Source organism: Danio rerio, chromosome 21 (assembly GCF_049306965.1).
Source record: "Danio rerio strain Tuebingen ecotype United States chromosome 21, GRCz12tu, whole genome shotgun sequence".
NCBI classification, from domain to species: Eukaryota; Metazoa; Chordata; class Actinopteri; order Cypriniformes; family Danionidae; genus Danio; species Danio rerio.
In genome coordinates, this window is record NC_133196.1 from 18,317,810 (window position 1) to 18,339,821 (window position 22,012).

The 22,012-nt window shown below is 35.0% G+C and overlaps 1 long non-coding RNA gene across 4 annotated transcripts in view; it reads right to left on the reverse strand.

Moving 5' to 3' along the window:
- Positions 1-22,012, reverse strand: part of LOC141379834 (uncharacterized) — a 295,479-nt gene that overhangs the window by 186,299 nt on the left and 87,168 nt on the right. Inside the window, exon 3 of one of the 4 annotated variants that reach the window (XR_012396683.1) lies at positions 920-1,005. The exons of the other annotated variants lie outside the window; for them this stretch is intronic. This is a non-coding gene — a long non-coding RNA (uncharacterized lncRNA). The remainder of the gene's footprint in view (positions 1-919; positions 1,006-22,012) is intronic. 4 annotated transcript variants of the gene reach the window in all.

Consider the following 22,012-nt stretch of genomic DNA (forward strand, 5'->3'; position numbering starts at 1 on the left):
AATATCACACTTTTACACTTTTTTATGAATTTTAGCAAACATAACATTTTCAGACTGTTCTAATTTAAAATGAAATTGTTAATAATAAATTAATTATTAAAAACGTAAATAATTAATAGTTGACAGGCAAAAAAAAGGTAAATCAGCTTTTAATGTTGCTTTTTAATATCAATTTAGAAGCATTGTTTTTGATGGTGACAAATCAAACATCTTTATAATGTCTGTAATAATTTGTTCAATATATATTTAACCACATTAAATAATAAAGACATCACTACTAAGTTAAGTAAAAGTTTCAAAATTGTCAAATCACAATACTCGTAATACATACGAAAAGTTTCATTGTGCCACTGGTGAAATGGCAGTTAAAGATGTTTTAGTTCATGATTTTGGTCTATAAAAAAAAAAAAAAAACATTTTGGTCAAAACCGTAAATTGCAGTTGTTAACATGAATGTATAAAAAGAAGACGAAGACAACGAAGAAGACAGTTAACATGTAATCTAATAAAAAGATGAAGAAGACTTAAGGCCGGCTCACAATGTGAGAATTTTTATAATCCTAAATGATGGTAGCATGTTAGACTGCGCTCTCATTGGTCGAAGGTAATCGCAGATGTTATTTTCAATCAGACCATAAAAAGTATAAAACTTTTTATAAAACCATAAAAAGTGACCAGCAGCTCCCACATGAAGAAATAATTTAAATACTAAAAGATGTTTATCTAAAAACATAAGAGACTGCAAAAACATCAATGTGAGTCTTCTGTTTAGGGGAAGATTTGAGTTTAGTGAATCGAAATTATTATAAAAATTCTAAAGACATCTATGTACATTGTGCGTGTGTGTATGCGTGTGTGTGTGTGTGTGTGTGTGTGTGTGTGTGTCCTGCCAGGCTGGCAGAAAAAAATGACTGGGCACCTGCAGAGCGGAGCGGTCCTCTCAAGGCCACGGCGGTCCTGGTGAGGTTCCCGCTGCCCTCTTCATCACTGTCATTGTGGGTAACACTGCCCCAAACACAAACACACACACAAACACACCACTGGAGAGTGACCATGATAAAGCGGGATACACAGCCAATGATAAAAACAAAGACTAGAGCAAAATCTGACATATTTAGGGGATGATGAAGATGGATAACACACTAAAGTAAGCAGCCAGCATATCTTCAGACTTTCATGAACACAAAATATGTTTACCTGACGTCACACTCAAGAAACCGTGACCTGCAAATAGAAACTATGACGCTACAGGATATTTTTACAAATACAGATTTACTTATTTATAACTTCCATGAGGCTCCTGTGAGATGTGGAGCACTTTTTATATTTATTTTGTTCGTATGTATCTAGCTAGTGACAGTACTGTATCTAGAGATGTTTTTTTTTTATTAATTATAGTAAACTAAACCCCTAATTACATACATTTATGTTAAGTGAAATAAAATAAATAGTGAATGTAAAGTTATTTAAATAAATAATATAAAATGTTGTTGTTGTTTTTTTTGTTTTTTGCTGAAGTTTGTTTTGGCTATTTGCCAAAGAAACAAGAATTTATGTAAATAAAAGAATAAATGTAACCTGTTCATCAAAAAATGGATTAAACCACTCAGTTTTTATTTTAAAGGCCCATTATTTTAATGGTGTTTATATTGTTTACATAAAAACACATTTAAAAATAGATGAAATCATGTCTAACTTTGCAGTTAGCTTAACAGCGCTACATGAATCAAGTTGCTAACACTTTTATACTGTAGCATGAACTAGCATGTGGCTGGCACAAATTAGGATGTTTCAAGCATGCACAACATGTTGCTAACATAAATTGGTACACTGCTAGCGTGTTTCTACCAGGGGTAGATCACCAGCAATTCGACATGTGCAGATCGCTAACGGACTACAAATCTGCTGGTATATGGACTATAAGTTCCCTTCATGCACCACAAACACACACACACACACACACACACACACACACACACGCACACGCACACACACGCCTGTTTCAGATCACAATTGATTACAATAACATCGCCGGGAGCTGCTCAAAGACTGTGATTAGATGAACTTTAAACACAGCGCACACACACACACACACCTCAGTGCTGAGTCTTGTTATACTGCCTTGCTTTGACCCTCACCCTGTTTGTTTGTTTGTTTACGTTGCCTGCCGCCTGCCTTCTGACCATCTGCCTGTTATATGCCCACGACTCTGGATTTGCCTGTATACATCTGTTTGCCCCTGTGTTGACCATTGCCTGACCATTCTCCATAAACCTGTGTTTGGATCGGCACTCCCTTGTCAGCGTCTGCTTCACATTACAATATCGAAAACAGAAAATATGAAAAATACAATAGTATTTTAAAAGGTAATAAATTAACACTGTTCCCACAACATACTTGTCTTAAAACATCACACAAAAAGATCACGTTGCCAGGCCTGTGCAAAGAATGAGCACAAGGGGGGTTGGGGAGAGGGGTGATAATCCTTTGCTCTAGCAGTGCAAATATAGCATAAAATAATCATGTTCTTGATAACAAGGATGGCTTCTGAGTACCAGAGTGTATGCAGGAAGACCATTACATATAATGTGGGATGTCATGAAGAGGCTGCTGTTCTTCTTTTGAATTTTTAGCACATTCGTGTAATTCACAATGTACCTTACACATAACAGAGAACCTCTGTCGCACACCATCACAGTGATTATTCCAGGGAAAAAAGCCACAAAATCTGACTTTAAAACTTAAGTGGATTTGAAAAATTCATTTGTGATGTCTACATAAAAAAGCATGGTAAATAAATTGATTAAATTAAAACTACATTTAAGTGTAGTAATTAATTTTGGGTAATTAATTGTCAAACCAACACAATCTCATGGCAATTTGTAACTTTTTGATTGAGTGATTAATTTATATGAATGTGTACGATTTAATTTGTACAATTTACTATGACTTGCTTATCCCCCAATAACAGCTGGGTTTAGGGGTTGGGTGCCACACCTCCTTTCATAGATTTTTGTACGACTGTACTCGTACAAATTCATATGACTTTGCATATAAACCAACAAACGTAAAATACTTTTGTTTCCTCAACGTAAAATACTTTTGTTTCCTCATGAGATCAGGCTGGTCAAACAGAATCTTGCTAAAACAAAAAAAGAGACAATGCTAAAAATGCTAGTTTTTGTTTTGCAGGTGCAAATTAATAACAATTACACATCCGTACACACTTGTTTCTGCAAAAAGGGTTTATTTACTCGACAAAAAGACTCAAAGAAATAATAATTAAATGATGGCTTACAATAGTTCTGGAAACAAATAATTTATTTCCTGAAGACTTACATTTCAGACCTTAAGTATTACAAATAATATATTTACAATATACATGTACATGTTAAGGCAGCACGATGGCTCAGTGGTTAGCATTGTCACCCTTTACAGCAAGAAGATCGCTGGTTCGAGTACCGGCTAGGCCAGTAGGCATTTCTGAGAGAAGTTTGCATGTTCCTGTGTGTCTTCTCCAGGTGCTCCGGTTTCCCCGACAGTCCAAAGACATCCGCTATAGGTAAATTGGATTAACTAAATTGGCTATAGTGTTTGAGTACATGTTTGAATGTGAGAGTATATTGGTGTTTCCTAGTACTGGGTTGCAGCTGAAAGGGCTATCACTGCCTAAGACTGGAATAGTTGGTGGTTCATTCCACTGTGGAGACCCCTGATAAATATAAGTGACTAAGCTGAAAAAAAAGAAAGTAAATGTACATATTTAACATATATATGTGTGTATGTGTATGTTCCACTAATAATTAAGGTCAGAAAACATGTCTAACATCCTAATGAATATTTTAGATTATATAACATAATTTCCATTAAAAATGAACATTTTTCTCAGCCTTTTTTGTTTATGTTGAGATATTTCACTATTAAACAAACGCACAGGAGCCTGATAAAAAATGCTAATTTTAGAGGAACATTTCAGATGGTATTTAGAGGTTTTTGCATCTAAACTCTTCATATGTTCATTTCTACTACAGGCCAATTTTGTTTTAATTTAGAGAACTTATTTGGTAAACCAGACAAATACACTATTATGTATGTTTTAAATAATCTAAACATTTCATTTAGATAAGCAATGGTTTTAATAGTAACCGACAAAATCACTGGTGAAGTTTAAATATATTTCTAGCATACTTTTATTTTGTATTATCTTATACAATTTATTTAATACAATTCATCTCTAATGTAATTTTAGATTAGCACCAGCTTATTTCAGTTACTTAAATGGCAAATGGTGAACTTTTAAAAATTACAATACACTTCCTTATAATTAATTGAATTCCTAATTCTTTATATCTTGTTAATCTTGATTTTGGTGGTTCATTTCACTGTGGAAGTGAGTGAGTGGGTGAGTAATACATTTGATCATACATTGTTAACAATAAAAACTTTGGTCATGCATCCATAACTTTCCAAACCGTGAGCTGTGAATTACCACACAAATTTCTTTCAAACCAAACTTCAAGTGCATTGTGTTGCACTTTTTTACCCAATCAATAAAGTTAGAAATGTCAAGTTGAATCTGAAACACAACAGAAGACATTAACCATACATTTATACAACAAGCGTACAATTTTCTAACATGCCGTACTGAATTAGTTTATTAGCAGTTCGATTGCTCAAACTACCCAAACAAACATTATTAATTCACTAGCATTTAATAGAGCAGATATATTATGATATTATATATATTATATTATATATTCCTGCATTCACTGTCAAAAGAAACTCCAGAATGAGCAGTCGAAGTCCCGCCATGCCAAAACCCAGTTGAGCTGTTGCCGCTCACTGCTTTTGTAGCCCAATTAAATTGTGATGATGTAGTGAGCAGACAGGGTTTAAGCCTGACATGTAGTGTTCATGTAGACTGATCGTGTCTGCTACAGATTGACTATGGGCTTCGCTGCAGAGGTGATTAAGATAGAGGAGAGAGATTTATGGCCTGCTGCTCCTAAGAGAACGTAATTGAAATCTTTCCCATCGCCGACTCTCTTCTCTCCTTCTCTCCGGGTCAATGTCGACTAAAGAGTCATCAGCTCTTGTGCTGTTTACCACAATCGAGATCTGCTTCACCTTGCTTTCACATTGCCGCCCGGCGCTTGCGTGCGCACATAAGCTCTTTATTTCTTAGGGCGATAGAGGCTGTTATCGCTATCCTCCGCTCCTGTAATTAAGACATTAGAGTTTCCTGCACCACTCAGCGCATTAGAGCCAAAGAAAATGGCCGCTTGTGAGACCAAGAAGAAGAGGAGCACCTGACGGTTTATCTCAAGGGCTAATTAAAAATGGACAGAATCTTTCATTTTCTTCTCGGATTGCTGGCAACCCTGGGGCTCAAACTTGATTTTGCTGACTCTCTGAGCTTTGCACAAAATAACTTCTCCAGCTGATCTAGAAGGCAAAAAAACTGTCCACTTCAACTCTACTTCTTCCAATTCTCCAGATTTTTTAAGTGAACTGTTAGAAGTGATTTCTTCATTTAGAGCCTTTGTATATATCAAAATGGTTTCTTTTCTCCCTTTCATATCAAGTGAGTCTGTGTCCTGTAGTGCTGTGTAATGGATTTTACTTGGTGTAAAAATAAAACCTCAATGGTTGGTTCTCAGTGCTAAACCGGGTAAGGATTTGAGTATACAGTGTCTCAACATTTAAGAAAGCTAGGACTCAAACCCAAAGTATTAATTTTTGCTGGTGTAGTTGGTATTGGGCAGTGATTTATGTACACTCAGATTTTGACATCATCAAATCAGTTAAAGCAAAAACAGACAATAGCCCCTTTCACACAGTGATACCGTTAAATATCCGGTAAATTTCCAGAACAACTTCAGCGGTAAATTAAAAAAAAGTGCTGTTCACGTAGGCAAGAACATTCCAGAATTTTTCCTAAAAAGATCATTCACACATCCATTCCAAAATACTGATAAATTCCAACATCATAAACCTGAAAAGACCTTTAAACGGCTGCGCTTGTATTTGTAAACATACTGTAGAAGAGGTCTGGCTTTCTTTTTTGATGGTGTCACTTTTATTTAAAGCTGCTTTGCCCCAGAAACATCCAAAGGCAGAAGAGAACCACAGCTAAATGTTTACAAATATGACTACATTACAAATTCTATGGATGGATGAGTATTGTGAACAACTTTGATGAAAACAAGGAGAAACACTTTCACATGTCGAGATGTATGTGTGTGCTGGCGCTCACTGAAGCACTTCTTCACATGCACATGTGTTAAACAACTGAAGCAGAGCTTGAAGCTAAACAAAAAGCAGTTTATCTTGAGTATTTTAACGATAATTTTTACACAGTTGGCATTAAGAAGGAACATATAAACATTATGACTAACATCTAGCAGCTGAATGTGTCTGGAAAAATATTCAAAGACTTTTATTTGTATAAACAACGCGGATGTGAATGCGTCTGAATGTTTTGACTGGCTGGATTAGACGTCTTATGTTAGCGCGTTCTGAGTGTGAACACGCTCTTTCTGGCAATTTTCCTTCTGTATTCATACAACACAGAGTTCCGGAAAATTACCGGTAATGTTACAACTTTACTTTCCAGAAAATTGTCAAAATGAATTTACCGGTATTTTCAAAAAGAGCCTCTACACACATATGAACCTTTATTGAAAATTGACGGTAATTTTCCTGAAAGGTCTTTATGTGTAAAAGAGGCTAGTGTATTTACTATTCAGAAGCCAGGCAAATGACCAATAATGACCAATAATATGTTAAGCATCACTCACTTTCCTTCAGCTTATTCCATTAATAATAATAGGGCGCCACGGCAGACTGAATCAAATAGTTCTATCATAAAAAAACCACAAATAAAAAGTATTTTACTGACTTATGTTTTGTTAAAATGGTAACACTTTACAATAAGGTTCATTAGTTAATGCATTTACTAACATGAACTAATCATGAACAACACATGTACAGCATTTATTAATCATAATTGAACATTTACTAATGCATTATTAACATCCAAGTCCATGCTTGTTAACATTAGTTAATGCACCATGAGTTAACATGAACTAACAATGAACTACTGTATTTTCATTAACTAACGTTAAATAACATGAACAAATACAGTAGTAAATGTATTGTTCATTGTTTGTTCCCCTTAGTAAATGCATTAATTAACATTAACTAATGAACCTTATTGTAAACTGTGACCGTTAAAATTATTGTTTTCTTACTATTTCCAGTTATCACATATCAATGTACAGTATACAGCTGTCTTTTCCTAAAATGCTGCACACGTCCACACACATGAACATTTAAAACATAATTTTTTGACTTTCATATTGCATTACTTAAAATGATATTCATCAAAAAAGATGTTTTAAGTTATTTAACTTTAAGTAAATTTAAGTATTTAGTATAACTGTAAGAAATAATTTTTTTTTACATCAGTTAATGTTGCTTGCAATAGATGCTGGTTACTTTCCACTTTGACTTGAAAATGTTTATTTTGCAACCCAGGCACATTCTGAAAACGTAGTCCCGTGGACGTTTCTGGAGATTGCGAATTATGTAGCCGGAGGTACGTATGACTGCATTTCACTTTTTAAGCGAACGATATGGGACGGTATGACGTCGTTCCTTTCCGCGCTCACCGGCTGTCCGCTAACCTCCATGTGAAAGGGCTTTACTGCTGCAACCAGTTTGTTTAGTTAGCTCGTCGTGTGCGACGTGAGACGCAGAGAGGAGCTGACCACGACAACGACCGAGTTCGAGTCCTGGGAAGAGCGGTTTCAGAAATCAGGTAAGACAAAAACAAAATCCAAAAAAATAAAGTGAACAAGTTCATAACAGGGTGAGAATGTGGTAAAATTCGAAAACGTGGTAAATATCACTGGCTTTTCTTTTTCTGGATGGCTTTTGTAAATTGTTGGTTGGGTTTAGGCGGGCGGTTCAATCTGTAAAAACGGTTGAGTTCAGGGAAGGAGGAGGGTGGGTCAGTTGATTGGCCGGTCGTCCAGTCAATCATTCAGCCAGTCAGACAGACGGTCGTTTGACAGCAGCCTCTGGTGGGTTTATGCGAGAACATCGCGGGCGTGAACGGCCTCTCATGGATTTGCAAAAACAAAAACTGCAAAAACATGTACATGTACCTCCCGGGACGTATTTTGCGGTTTTCAGAAATGTCCACGGGACTACGTTTTCAGAATAAGCCTGGGTTATTATTTTGTTTGCAAAAAATTGTTTTCAGTTTTTTAAAAGAAACTTGCATTTTACATTAAAAAGTTAACTTTGAGCTTAAAATGAAATGTGTGCTTTAAATTTAATCAAATAACCACAAATAGTTCCTTCAATTAGTTTATCACAGATTATAAAAGTGCTCTTTTATTGGAAAAAGATGTCCTACCTTTAATATCAGAGTATAATTACTGTCCAAATATTAACATGATAAACTATGAGAGGTAAAAAAGAATGAGTAAATAATTACACTAAATAAAATATCAGTTGCATAATCTAAATCAAGGTAAAGTGCTTAATTAATCAAGGTTTTTATTTTAGGCCATATCGTCCAGCTCTACTGTTCATACTGTGTTTAATCTCATTACCTAGCACTCTGAGAGAGCTGCAGAGGAAAGTCCACTTGTGAAACTAAGAAGAAGAGGAGCACCTGACGGTTTTTCTCAAGGGCTAATTAAAAATGGACAGAATCTTTCATTTTCTCCTCAGATTGCTGGTGACCCTGAGGCTCAGACAGATTTTGCTGACTCTCTGAGCTTTGCGCAAAATAACTTCTCCAGCTGACCTAGAAGGCAGAAAAAACAGCCCGTTTCAACTCTACTTGGACGAACTTCAAACGCTCAAGATTTTGAAGAGAGCTGTTATGGGTGACTTCTTCAGTTAAAGCCATCGCTCGTCAAAATAGTTTCTTTTTCCTCTCTCATATCAGGAGAGTCGTTGCACAATGACTGTCCTGTGTGTAATCGAGCCTAGGAACTATATAATGGTGTATTTGCATTACAAAGCTCACTGTTAGAGTTAGCACAGTGGCGGAGGGGAGGCCGTCATATGGGGGCTTCGAAACAGTCCAGCAGTGCATTAGCTATCAAAGATCTCTCTGATCACTGGCCTTCTCTGAAGCAATCCCCCTGTTGTTCAAGTCAAGTCGGAAAAGCGAGTCGGAGATAAACAAGAAATACATGATGCAATTTCAGCCATCTGGACACCCACTCACAATCCTAAAGATTATTAAGAGACTTAGTTCAGATCTGGCTATGAGCTTAGAGAGGCAATAAATAGGGTCATTTTGTGCTAAAAGTGGAGACCACGTCAAGAAAAATCCTTTTTTTTTGGTATTTTATATAGATGTCCACCACTCACTGAGAGAATTAGGACCAATCAAAGGCTCTATGAAATGTGGACACAAACTCACTCTTTATTAGGCACGCCAAGCATTTATTGGTTTGTATCCCACAGATTTAACAATGTTTAGAGTGGAAAAATATCCCCCATATGATTATTCCACCAGCAGCAGTCTGGACTCATCAGAACTGGTATATAGTCCTATAGTTCAGCTTTGATAAGTTTACTTTGGGCTGTTTTTTTTTTTTTTTCCTTTCTGTTTGAACCAGTCAGACCATTCACCTCCAACCTTTTGCATCAACAAGGCACTGGGCGTTTTCTCATGTTCACAAAATTCTCTTTGAACCCTTGAAATGTTTGTGTATGAAAATCCCAGCAGATCTACAGTTTCTGAAATACTCAGACCAGCCCTTTCTGGCAACCAAGAAACTTTATTCACCTTTCTTCCACGTAGTTCAGTTTGAACTTGTTTAAACTGATGAGCAGCTTAACTTAAACACATCTGCAAACCTAAATCTAATGAGTTGCTGCCACATGAATAGTTGATTAGAAATGTGGGTTAGCATGCAATTGAAAAATGTACTTAATACAATACAGAACAATATATGTCTTATATTCTTTTAAATATAATAACAATAAAATTACAATTAATATTGTATAGTCATACTAAATTCATAAAAACTGGTTTTGGTTCTTGGAAAAAGTAACTACGTTTTTGTTGTTGTTGTTGTTGTTGTTGTTGTTGTTGTTGTTATTTGTGCTGGGCAAAGATTAACCTCGATTAATCACATCCAAAATAAAAAATAAAAAATGTACATAATATATATACAGTGCTCAGCATAAATAAGTCTATCCATTTCTCAGTGAATATTTGTAATTTATTTTGGTGCATTTGAACAAAACAGATTTATTAAACATATATTTATTAAAATATAAGGTTAGCCACAGAACAACTTTAGAAATAGAAAGATAATAAATTTAAATTTAAGCAAAATATTGAAGAAAAAAATACAAGCTACAAAATTTCAACAACATTTTATATATTTTTGTTTCTTTTGATTTTTATTTGAAAAAATAATATTTTTATCTAACATATAAATTTGAGCTACTAATTTTTGGACTGTTATTGTAATATTTTGTTAGAAAAGCTCCAGATTTGGCGTCAGTACTGACTAATCTAATATATGCACAAATGCTTCCTATAGAAAATATTAATTTAAATGAAAGATTTGTAAAGGGGTATACTTATACATGCTGAGCACTGTATGTGTGCAATGTGTTTATATATTTTGTATAAAATGCACATGCATGCATATATTTCTTTATTCGTTTCTTTATAATTAGGCATAAAATATATATATGATAAAAATATACATATATAAATTTAAATATCTAAGTAAGAAACTAGTTTTGTATAGTTTTTTGTATATATGTATGCAGTTGAAATCAGAATTATTAGCCACCCTAAAATATTAGACAGCTTGTATGTTTTTTCCCCAATTTCTGTTTAATGTAGAGAAGATTTTTTAAGCACATTTCTATACACAATAATTGTATTAACTCATTTCTAATAATGGATTTATTTTATCTTTACCATGATGACTGTAAATAAAATTTGACTAGATATTTTTCAAGACACTACTATACAGCTTAAAGTGACATTTAAATGCTTAACTAGGTTAATTAGGTTAACTAGGCAGGTAAGGGTAATTAGGCAAGTTAATGTATAATGATGGTTTGTTCTGTCGATTATCTAGAAGAAATATAGCTTAAAGGGGCTAATAATTTTGTCCCTAAAAAAGGTGTTTAAAAAAATTAATAACTGCTTTTATTCTAGCCGAAATAGAAAAAATGAAACTTTCTCCTGAAGAAAAAATATTATCAGACATACTGTAAAAATGTCCTTGCTCTGGTAAACATCATTTGAAAAATCTAAAAAAACAAAACAAAAACAAAAAAAGAAGAAGAAGAAGAAGGGGGCTGATAATTCTGACTTCAACTGTATGTGTTTGAATCACATATACACAAGTATACGCACATACACATATATCCTGTCAAAACAAACTTTTATTTTAAAAGCAATTAATCTTGATTATTCTTTGCCCCAGCAACACTAGCAAAACCATTCAGCACTACAAGGACTTTTCACTCAAATAAGAGAATGAAGGTAATAACCTATATATACATACACACCCAATCTTAAGTGTCCTTAGTAGGGCTTGGCGATTTGGCCTAAAATCAAAATCTCAATAAATCAAACATTTTTACCTAATTATGAATAATGAACAATGGTTTTATTTATATATTTCATTATTTTGTCCTTATAGTTCACTGGTTTTGTAAAATAAATATGCTCACATAATATATTACAAGGGAGAGATTTATGAATGAAGGGTGCATTACTATTTTAAAATACTTGAGAGAAACACACTACTATCTATATAAATATAAATATAAATAATCTACTATCTCTGATTATTTATTGAACATCAACGCTGAACAACTAAAAACGCACATTGCCTAAAACAACTTTGCACTTTTGGAAACAAAATAAAATAGTCAATGGTTTTCCTATTAAAAGTTGAAATTAAGCAGTTTCTCTTCTAATTAAAATAACTCTTATATGCTGCAAATAACATTTTAAACTGTGTATTCTTGCACTTTCTGTAAACAAATATTTTAATGTAAATAATAAATTTAATGTAATGCAAAATATGCCATCTTGAGGCATCTCAAGCGCAGCTTCCAATCATTGTCAATGTAGTGCAGAGTAAGGCTTAAGAATGGGTCCATCGTCCTACTTGACCAGAGATCAGATGTGGCAGCAAAGTGGCAGTGGAAGTATAAAGCAGAATAAGATTAATAGAGCAGGTGTCACGTGACTCCACACGTGGTAAAGAAAGTAATTTAAAAAAAAAAATCAACCTTGAAAAATTACATTGTTTATTGGTTCTGAATTTTGATTACTTTTCAATTAATCGCCCAGCTCTAGTCCATAGGTTCACTTTGCAATCAGCCTAGTCCAAATTTTAAAAAGGCTGACTTATAAATTGAAAACATCTGAAAATAGAACTTTTGGATGCAACAGATATAAATACACTTAGTTTAATTTCGAAATAGCTCCGGCAAATTTACAGCAATATCGTGAGTGATGCTTAGGACATTCTATTCAACCACCGAACCACAGCTGGGTTGTTCTGGCTCATGGCCCAAACTAGTTTTTACACCAAACTGTGACAATTTGACTGTATTTGCAGCTGTAGTCATTAATCAGTTACAGCTGCTGTTAGTTTCATTTAAATGGGATGGAAATCGATAAAAAAAAAATGATACATTGGTAATAGATTAAAGAATTAGATAAAGTGTCTTTTAAAAAATGTGCCAAAGACTATGAATATTTACTGTGCTGTGCATAAAAAACACTATAAAGCAGAGCTACTTCTAACAAGTGGGCCAAATGGAAAAAGTCTTTGGGGCGTGTGAACCGAGACAGACTATTTTGTCAGCAAAAAGCCCCAATCTGCAGATAAAACTTCAACAATATGTTTGTTTACCACATAAATTAAATGAATGGCTCCCATCGTCACCTTGCAGAAAATTCAGACAAACACATTTACAAAATCAGCCAAAAAGTGCTTTTAAAATTGCTCCATAACATAGCGAGTCCGACTCATGGAAAGTATGCCATTAGCCATAAAAAGAAGCAAACAAGGCTATAAAGCAGAAGGACTCACAAAAGAACACTCAGTACTTTACGGAGATGTCTTCAGGTCGTTTGCCCGTTTAGTTTCTTTGCCTTGGGGAATAAGATAACACTGTCAGCACCCTTGAAGAAAGTGAATACTTCAAAGTGATTTAATAAATAAGAGTGAAATTTAAAAACAAGAAAAACAGATGGAACAACTCCATCTAAATAAAATGTATGAATTTCATACGTGTGATTACATCTGTTTTTATGCCATTGTCATTTTTGTTGCAGCAGCTGCCATTACAAGGACTCACTCAAAGAGAATTACAGAGTGGAAGAAATAGGCCGAAAGTGAGGAAGAAACTTTTCTTAATAAACCTTGTTGACGGCAAATTCAGTATGTGGTCAGGAAATCAAGGCTAGCACAAAGTGAATCAAAAGGTGTTCGCAAAAGAGCAAAAAGTGGGACAGATTTTAAAATGCTGGAGATGCATCATAAATGAACATGCTAAAAAAAATAACTTACATATTACATTTCCTGGCAAAAAAGCACCTAAATCAGTACATGGAAACTAGAAACCAGCCAATTTACTGTCTCCAAGACTACCTATCAAAAAAAAGCTTTAGTTTAACTTAAAGAAATTATGACTATATATTACTGCTGTACAGCTAAATGGTCTTAATGTAATAATAATAATAATAATTCATTCATACATTTATTTTCTTTACGTCTTAGTCTCTTTATTAATCCGGGGTCGCCACAGCAGAATGAACCGCCAACTTATCCAGCATATGTTTTTACACAGTGGATGCCCTTCCAGCTGCAACCCATCTCTGGGAACAATCCATACACACTCATTCACACTCATACACTACGGACATTTAAGCCTACCCAATTCACCTGTACTGCATGTCTTTGGACTGTGGGGGAAACCCATGCGAACGCAGGGAGAACATGCAAACTCCACACAGAAACGCCAACTAACCCAGCCGAGGCTCAAAACTAGCGACCTGTAAACATTGTATACATAGTTGAAATGGTATATAATAATAATAATAATAATAATAATAATAATAATAATAATAATAATAATACTCAACTTAAAATTGGAAGGCAACTTACTGCACAGCTTTTTTGAGTCTCAACTTTTAACCTATGTACTGACGTTTTTGAGTCAACTAAAAACTGCAATAAGTTGCCTTACAATTTTAAGCTGTCAATTTAAAAAAAAAAAAAAAAAAAGTGTCATGGTTTTAATGAATTAGTTTAGGGGTTTATATTACTAATATTAAATGTGTGGCTGCATCCGAAATCGAATACTTCCATACTATAAAGTACGCTAAAAACAGTACGTATGTGAGTAGAGTAGTATGTCCAAATTCAAAGAATTTGAAAATCAGTATTACTTAGTACTACTTCCGGCGAGATGCTGAAGTGCGCTTTCCTTTGCTCGATAGCTTGACAGAGCTCCTGCAAGTAGCTATACGGTTGCTAAGCCATGCTTGGTGGGTTGCGGTATTTAGGTGTGGCTTATTGATAGGTCAATTATACTACAGGCTAGAGACATCACATTTAATCAGCAACATTATCAGTAATAAATATTTGAATAATAAAAATCATCATCAAGTTCACTTCTATAATTTACACTGTATAATACTTAGACAAGTAATTCCTCAATTTATATTAATATATTACACATATTATATATTGTTTAGTTATGATATTCACGTTTCCTTTTTATGCCTTCAGCCGTAGTGCCTTTGTGCTAATGTCAGCAGCAGTCATGAAATAAACCTGAATAAACCTCACTGCTGCCATTGAATTGAACCGAATTGAATTATAGTGAACTGAACATCTGCTTTCCACATTAGCGAACATAAACACACACTGTGTATCTGTTTCAACTTACTCGTAAGATTGAGAAACACTGCATTTAACAAGACTCCAGAGACTATGAGTTATTATACTAAAAGCATAGCAGGATGAAAGAAGATTGCAGACATGTTGGCAATCTCTATCACTGGTGATCTCAAGAGTTTGCTACTCTTATCTATACTCACACACTGAGTCCCAGAATTGCAGGAAAAAGAAAAAAACCTGACCACTAACACACACACAACCTGCAAGCTGTTTTTTTGTGCTGCCTGAGGGACCGTCAACAGGTAAGCTCTGCCCTTGGCTAATAAACCCGTGATGTCACAGCTGTTATTTTATGTGTGCATAATCATGTATAATTATGAATCCTGTGAGCTATCATTTCATTTCTGTTAATGAGCTTGATTGCCTTTTCTGTGTCGCATTATTGAACTGTCGAAGCCACCCAGACTCCATCAGCCTCGGAACACAATCTCAGCCGAATTAAACACACACACTCTCACACACCTTAACCATGTAATAGTGTAAATTGTGCGAGCTGATTTGCATACTCATTACAGCAAATTCAAGGAGTGGGAGGCCACGATTAATTGTTGAAATGTAATTGCTGGGACTGTATTGCGTATGTTTGTCTCCATTGTTTATGAACTCTTCAACCTGGAAGAGTTTAATTTAGAATTTACACTATTAAAAATGTCAAATTTAAAAAAAAAAATGAGGAAAGAGGAATTTTATTTTACCCATATAGATATATTCAGACTTTTTTTTAATGATCTTTTTTGTTTGTATGTTAACTCATAGCAGAAACAATAATAGTACATTGTAATAAAATCTGTTTAATATGTAATTATTTCTGTATTTTGTGATTCACTTTACAAGTGTTTATTTAGAGTTATGAATTGAATTGGGGAACCTTGATCTCTGCTCTGTCAACCTCTGATGTTGAAAATTAAATGCTAGCGTTTTAAAAATGTTGACATGGTGGTTCTTCACATATTACACGTTACACACTTAACACAATAAACACCAACACTTAGTATAAAGTACACAAACAAAAAACAAAGTAAACAGAAAAAAAATAATGATGAAAAAATTCAACAACAATAATTTATATGTATATATATAAAAAATAACATATTTTGCTTCAGGCAAAAAAGTAAATTTATAATAATTTGTGGAACATCTTATTGTCCTTAGACGTCACCCAGGGGGCATCCACTGAAAATATCTGTTTAAGAGTGTGTTTCTCCAAGTATTTTATGTGCCATCCTCAACACCTGGGGCCTCATATATAAATGCTGCGTACGCACAAAAACTTTGTGTATGCCAGGTTTCATGCTCACGTTTGGATTTACTAACTATGAAATTATCGTGAAAATGTGCGCTGGTCCGTGCCAACTTCATGTCTGGCGTACATGCATTTCTTGTGTGTGTTAGTTTTTTTTTTCCATTGGCAACTCCTAGAGACAATTATGGTAAATTACAAAGAACAAAGTATCGCACCAACAGATGTGAAAAACATTGCTATTAATTTATAATTGATAAAATGGTTTAATTGACACTATATATATATATATATATATATATATATATATATATATATATATATATATATATATATATATATATATATATATATATATATATATATATGTGTGTGTGTGTATATATATATATATATATATATATATATATATATATATATTTTTTTTTTTTTTTTTTTTTTTTTTTTTTTTTTACAATTATGTGGTTTAGAACATATGAAAGCATTTGCAAATGTTTACAAACATTGTCAATGGTCGAATTCGAAGGGAATGCATTTTTTAGAGTTTATTTATTTTTTTTGAGCGTAATTATTTAACTGCATATCAGGAGACCGCGGTTATCCAATAAAGAAGTGGCTGTTAACCCCCCTCAACAACTCACAAACTGACCAAGAGCGCAGATACAATGATGCCCATTCTCGCACTCGGTCAACTGTATATATATAATTTGCTATGCAATATATTCTTCTTTACAATATAAAGAAGTCTGTAAAATAACTGAAAAAAGTACACTGACAATTTATTGCCATCATTTACAGCAGCTTTTCAACATCAAATATTGTAAAAAGAAAGATCAAGGTTCCATAATGCAATTCAAGAGCATAAACAAGCAAAAAACAAGAATAACAAAATACATAAAACTGCAATTTTTTATTATTCAAATTCAAATATTTAAAAGATGATGAATTGGGGGGTGTCGTGGGGGCACTTTGGATCATTTTGGAAGGGCACTTTATATCCAAGACTAAAAAGGGCATGTGCACTGCCAACTGGTCCAACCAGGACTTAAACTAGTAACCTTCTTGCTCTAAGGCAGGGGTGTCCAAACTTAGGTGTCCTGCAGAGTTTAGTTCCAACCCCAATCAGACACACCTGTGCAAGCTAATCAAGCTCTTACTAGGTTTTCTAGAAACATCTGTGCAGGTGTGTTGAGGTAAGTTGAAGCTAAAATCTGCAGGACACCGGCCCTCCAGGACGGAGTTTGGACACCCCTGCTCTAAGGCAACAGTGCTAACCACTGAACCACAGTGTTGCCTATATTAATTATTAATAATATATTTATTATGAGTTTTTTATGCCGTATTTATTTTGTCTTGCTTTTTATTGTGCTTTGTGTTTTTTTCTCTCTCTCTGGGTTATAGCCTTCTGTGTTTGTTACTTCATGCAATGTTGGGTATTCATTGGAGAATGTAAGTTTTGACTGTTTATTTTACTCTTGTTTATGCTATAAGTTTTTCAGATTGTTTTTGTTATAATAATTGTATTTGTTTAGTTGGAATTGGATTCTCATGTGTCCTTTTTACCCTTCCAAAGTTGAATTAAAGAAAGGTTTGTAACAATAATATTTTGTCAAACAATTCTATTTATTCATCTCTTAATGAGGCCCCATAATTTATGGTGTTTTTACCTCTCCTGTTTAAATAAAGAGTTTCTAACAAGCTGACAATTTACAGTTTCAAAGCAACACAGACATTGGATGTGTAATTCTACCTTTTGGTAGAGTGTGACTGTTAAAATCGTCTGTAGTGTAAGAACAGGGATGCTAATGACAGGAAATGCTGCCTGCTGAGAGCGGCGAGGAACAGCATGGAGTTTGTCTGACCTGTGATCCCTGAAAAGCAACATCACAGAGGAGGCGAACAGCTGGGTCTCTTCACGCGAGACAGTAAGAAAGTGCTCCTCCGTGACAGCTATGCGCTCTCCTGTGACCCCTGTGCCAATCTATGCAAATCTGAGTGGACGGCTACCACCGTGCAGAGTTAATGAGGGAGAGATGGAGAGAAGGAGAGCAAATTAAAACAATCTTTTCCAGGGTTCATATACGAGCGCCATATGTTCCCAGAGCTTGCGAACAATCCATGAGAGTTAAAGGGGACGTCTTGTGCTTCTTTTTATGAGATGTAAAATAAATCTCTGGTAAATACCCCCCATCACAGACCATATATAATACACTGTAAAAGAAAAGCTGTTAATTAACAGTTTGCTTATTTTGTGATTGCATAATGGGGCTTTTGATGTTGAAAATTCAACTCTACAGTTCAATAAAGTGACTTTTATTGACATTTTAGCTTGAAATAATATAATGTATAAAACTGGCAGTTTGTTACAGGGTATTTTATGGTAATATACAACAACTCAATATATCAATATATCACTTTAAGTTATTAAATGTTATTGAAAGTCGCTTTTTTAAACTTTTCAATGTTAAAAGTTGTTGGAAGAAAGATCAAGGTCCCAAATTGCAATACAAAAGCTTAAACAAATGAGGGAAAATAACAAAATAAAAACATGAATCACAAAATAGAGAAACCTACCAATTTACAGATACTTTTTACACTGTAGCTTGTCAAACTCACTCCTATTTGGGTGTGAGCAAAACAAGACATTTGTGTGTGTTTGACTTTAAATGCAAATGAGCTGCGGCTTTCAGAAAGAGGGCTGTTCTGACAAAAACAACTACAAAAGCTAATCTCATACAGAAGCATGCTAAAGGACAAAATCTGAAGTATAAGGAAGGCGGAAAATCATCATATGCATTTGTTTTTATTGCAACCCATGTTTTCACCAAAACAATAAAAAAAAGTTAAATTCTCTGCTCAGTTTGAAGAGCACCCTCTTGCATTCTTCTGAGATATACTACTGCTCAGAGAGCCATGTTTTCCTGACAAGATGTCCATGAGATTCAAAGGTTTTGCTGAATTCAAATCTCTATTTCATTTTTCATTTTCCATTTTTTCATTTTTGTTTAACAGAAAGATTTTTTCAACAGATTTCTAAACATAATAGTTAATAACTCATTTCTCAAAACTGATTTATTTTATCTTTGCCATGATGACAGTGCATAATATTTGCTAGATATTTTTAAAGGGAACCTAGGTTACCCTTTTTTTCAGATTTAATATAAGTCTTTTGCATCTCTAGAATGTGTATATAAAGTTTCAGATCAAAATACCCATCAGATTTTTCATTATACCTTTTACAAGATGCTGTTTTATACTGATTTCCAGCAGGAGGTGGTTTTGTCGTACTGCGCCTTTAAGACGAGTTTTTCCCGCCCACTTTCTCGCCCACTACATGCCCCCTCCCTCAGCTTCGTCAGACAACAGACAGACTTAAAGGAAGAAGGTCTCACGTAGCATTTGTGAGATACTACAGTAAGAACTAACCTTTACTAATCAGTACTGTGAAGTTGCATTGATGAGTCACACACAATATCGTTACAAAGTTAACGCGCGCGCACACACACACACACACACACACCACAGATGACACACACACACACACACACACACACACACAGGCAGGCAGACAGAGCGCGCTTAGCTTAGTTAAGGCTAACCTCAAGTACTGTGTGGATATCTGTTATGCTAATGTACAAAATAAACCTGATTTAACTTCCACAAACCGGGATTGAAGCGTCTTCTTTTATAATTGTTCTGACACGCGGCTGTGCTGATGAAGTAAAGCTGAAGTAAAACGCTGTAATTAATTACACACATACTCTGTTTTAAAACACTTTAAACATGTGAAACTTACTCTTAATCACATTTGATGATGATTGCTGATCCTAGCGAACAGAACAGAGCTTTTATTCCTGGTTGCTTTGCGTATGTCTGCCTGGTCTTGTTGACATATACACGCGACTACCGGAACATGTTAATGCGCGCAGCTGTCAATCAATTCGGTGGGCAGGGGGATCGCACACCTACGTAATGGTGCGATCGATTTGAAAACAGCTCCAATTGGCCGACCCTTTTTTTTGTAGTTAAATTGAAAAAAAAGGACTGGGTGTGTTCATATCACCCCAGTATGACGGTCTATACACTATACCAACACAAAGATCTGTCCAAACAGCTTGAAAAGTAGATTTTTTACCATAGGTGCCCTTTAAAGATACTAGTATTCAGCTTAAAGTGCAATTGAAAGGGTTAACTAGGCCAATTAGTGTTAGCCAATTGCATAGTCATTGCATAACAGTGGTTTGTTCTGTAGACAAATGAAAAATATATGTTGCTTAAAGGAAATTCCTTGCTCTATCTACTATTTATGTGTAATGTGATGGGATGCTGGACAATGGATTGCAGATCCAAACGCAGATTTATTTAACAGAATGGTCAGGCAAGCAACGGTCAACACAGGGGCAAAGAGATGTATACAGGGAAGTCCAGATTAATAGTCAAAACAACAGGCGAGTGGTCAGAAGGTAGGCAGCAGACTAGGATAAACAATGAAACAAACAAAAAGCAAGGGTCAAAACCGGCAAGACAAGGCAAACACGTTGTAATGTCACAGAAACAGATAACTCAGCAAAAAAAGACTCAGCAACATGGTGTGTGTGTGTGTGCTCTCTTTATAGTACTAGTAATCAGTTCATGAGCAGCTTCAGCTGTGAGGATCTTGCCCAGGTGTGTGAGTGATGCATGACTGGATCTTGTAGTTCTTGTGCTGGCAGACTTGTAGTTCTCCAGCGTTCTGCACAGGCTGGACAGAAGGTGATCGTGATATTATGATTATGTGTTTAATCATTAATGTTGAACAACAGAAATTAGAACACACATTGCAGTTTTTTCTTATAAAAAAGGACAATAAATAACTTGCACTTTTGGAAACAAAATTATTTAAAATAAGCAGTATCTCTTCTAAACAAAATAACTCTTATATAACTTAATTGTAAATACAATATTAAACTGTACATTTTTTGCAACTTTTGTGAACAAATATTTTAATGTAAATAATAATGAAAAAAATGCCCTCTCAAGGCATCTGGCATAGCTTACAATCATCGTCAATGTAGTGCAAAGTAAGGCTCAAGAATGGGTCCATCGTCCTACCTGACCAGAGATCAGATGTGACTGCAAAGTGGCAGCAAAAGTATGAATCAGCCTCAGACTTTTAAAGCTGATTTCGACTTCTGCATCTAGTGATGCCATGACCCACAGCGCCTGCCTTGTGCGTAGCCGTGCATTTATACTTCAGCATTTTGTTTATGTTGCTCTGCATTAACACTTCCAAAACACTGGCTGGCAGCCGGTTTTTAGGTCACGGGTGTTTTGTTTTTTTCTGAACGCTACCTTAATGTACAAGAAGTTAAAAGTCGCTCATTTAGAGGCGAGAACCGATGGACGTGCAACAACTTTAATCATAAGGTAAACACAAAACAAAAGTTTCCATCTGGAGCTCCTCCACAGGACTCCATACTTGTAAAAACTCGTTCCAACTATGTGCTCTCTGCTGTCCCGTGGCTCTCCACACCGCCCACGCATGTCAGCACTACTAAACCAACCAATCACAGAGTTTTAGCAACATGTGGTCACACCGTGTAGGTAAATTTTTGAGAGATGCATGCGTATGCGACTGCAAGAAGACTGCACCAGACCATACATGTGCTTTCGATGCAGAAGTATACTGTAAATCAGCAGGGTCATGTGACTCCACACACAGTAGGGAAAATAATAATCGACCTGGAAAATTTTGATCGATTACAGATTCTGAAAGTTGATTTCGATTATTTTTCAATTAATCGAA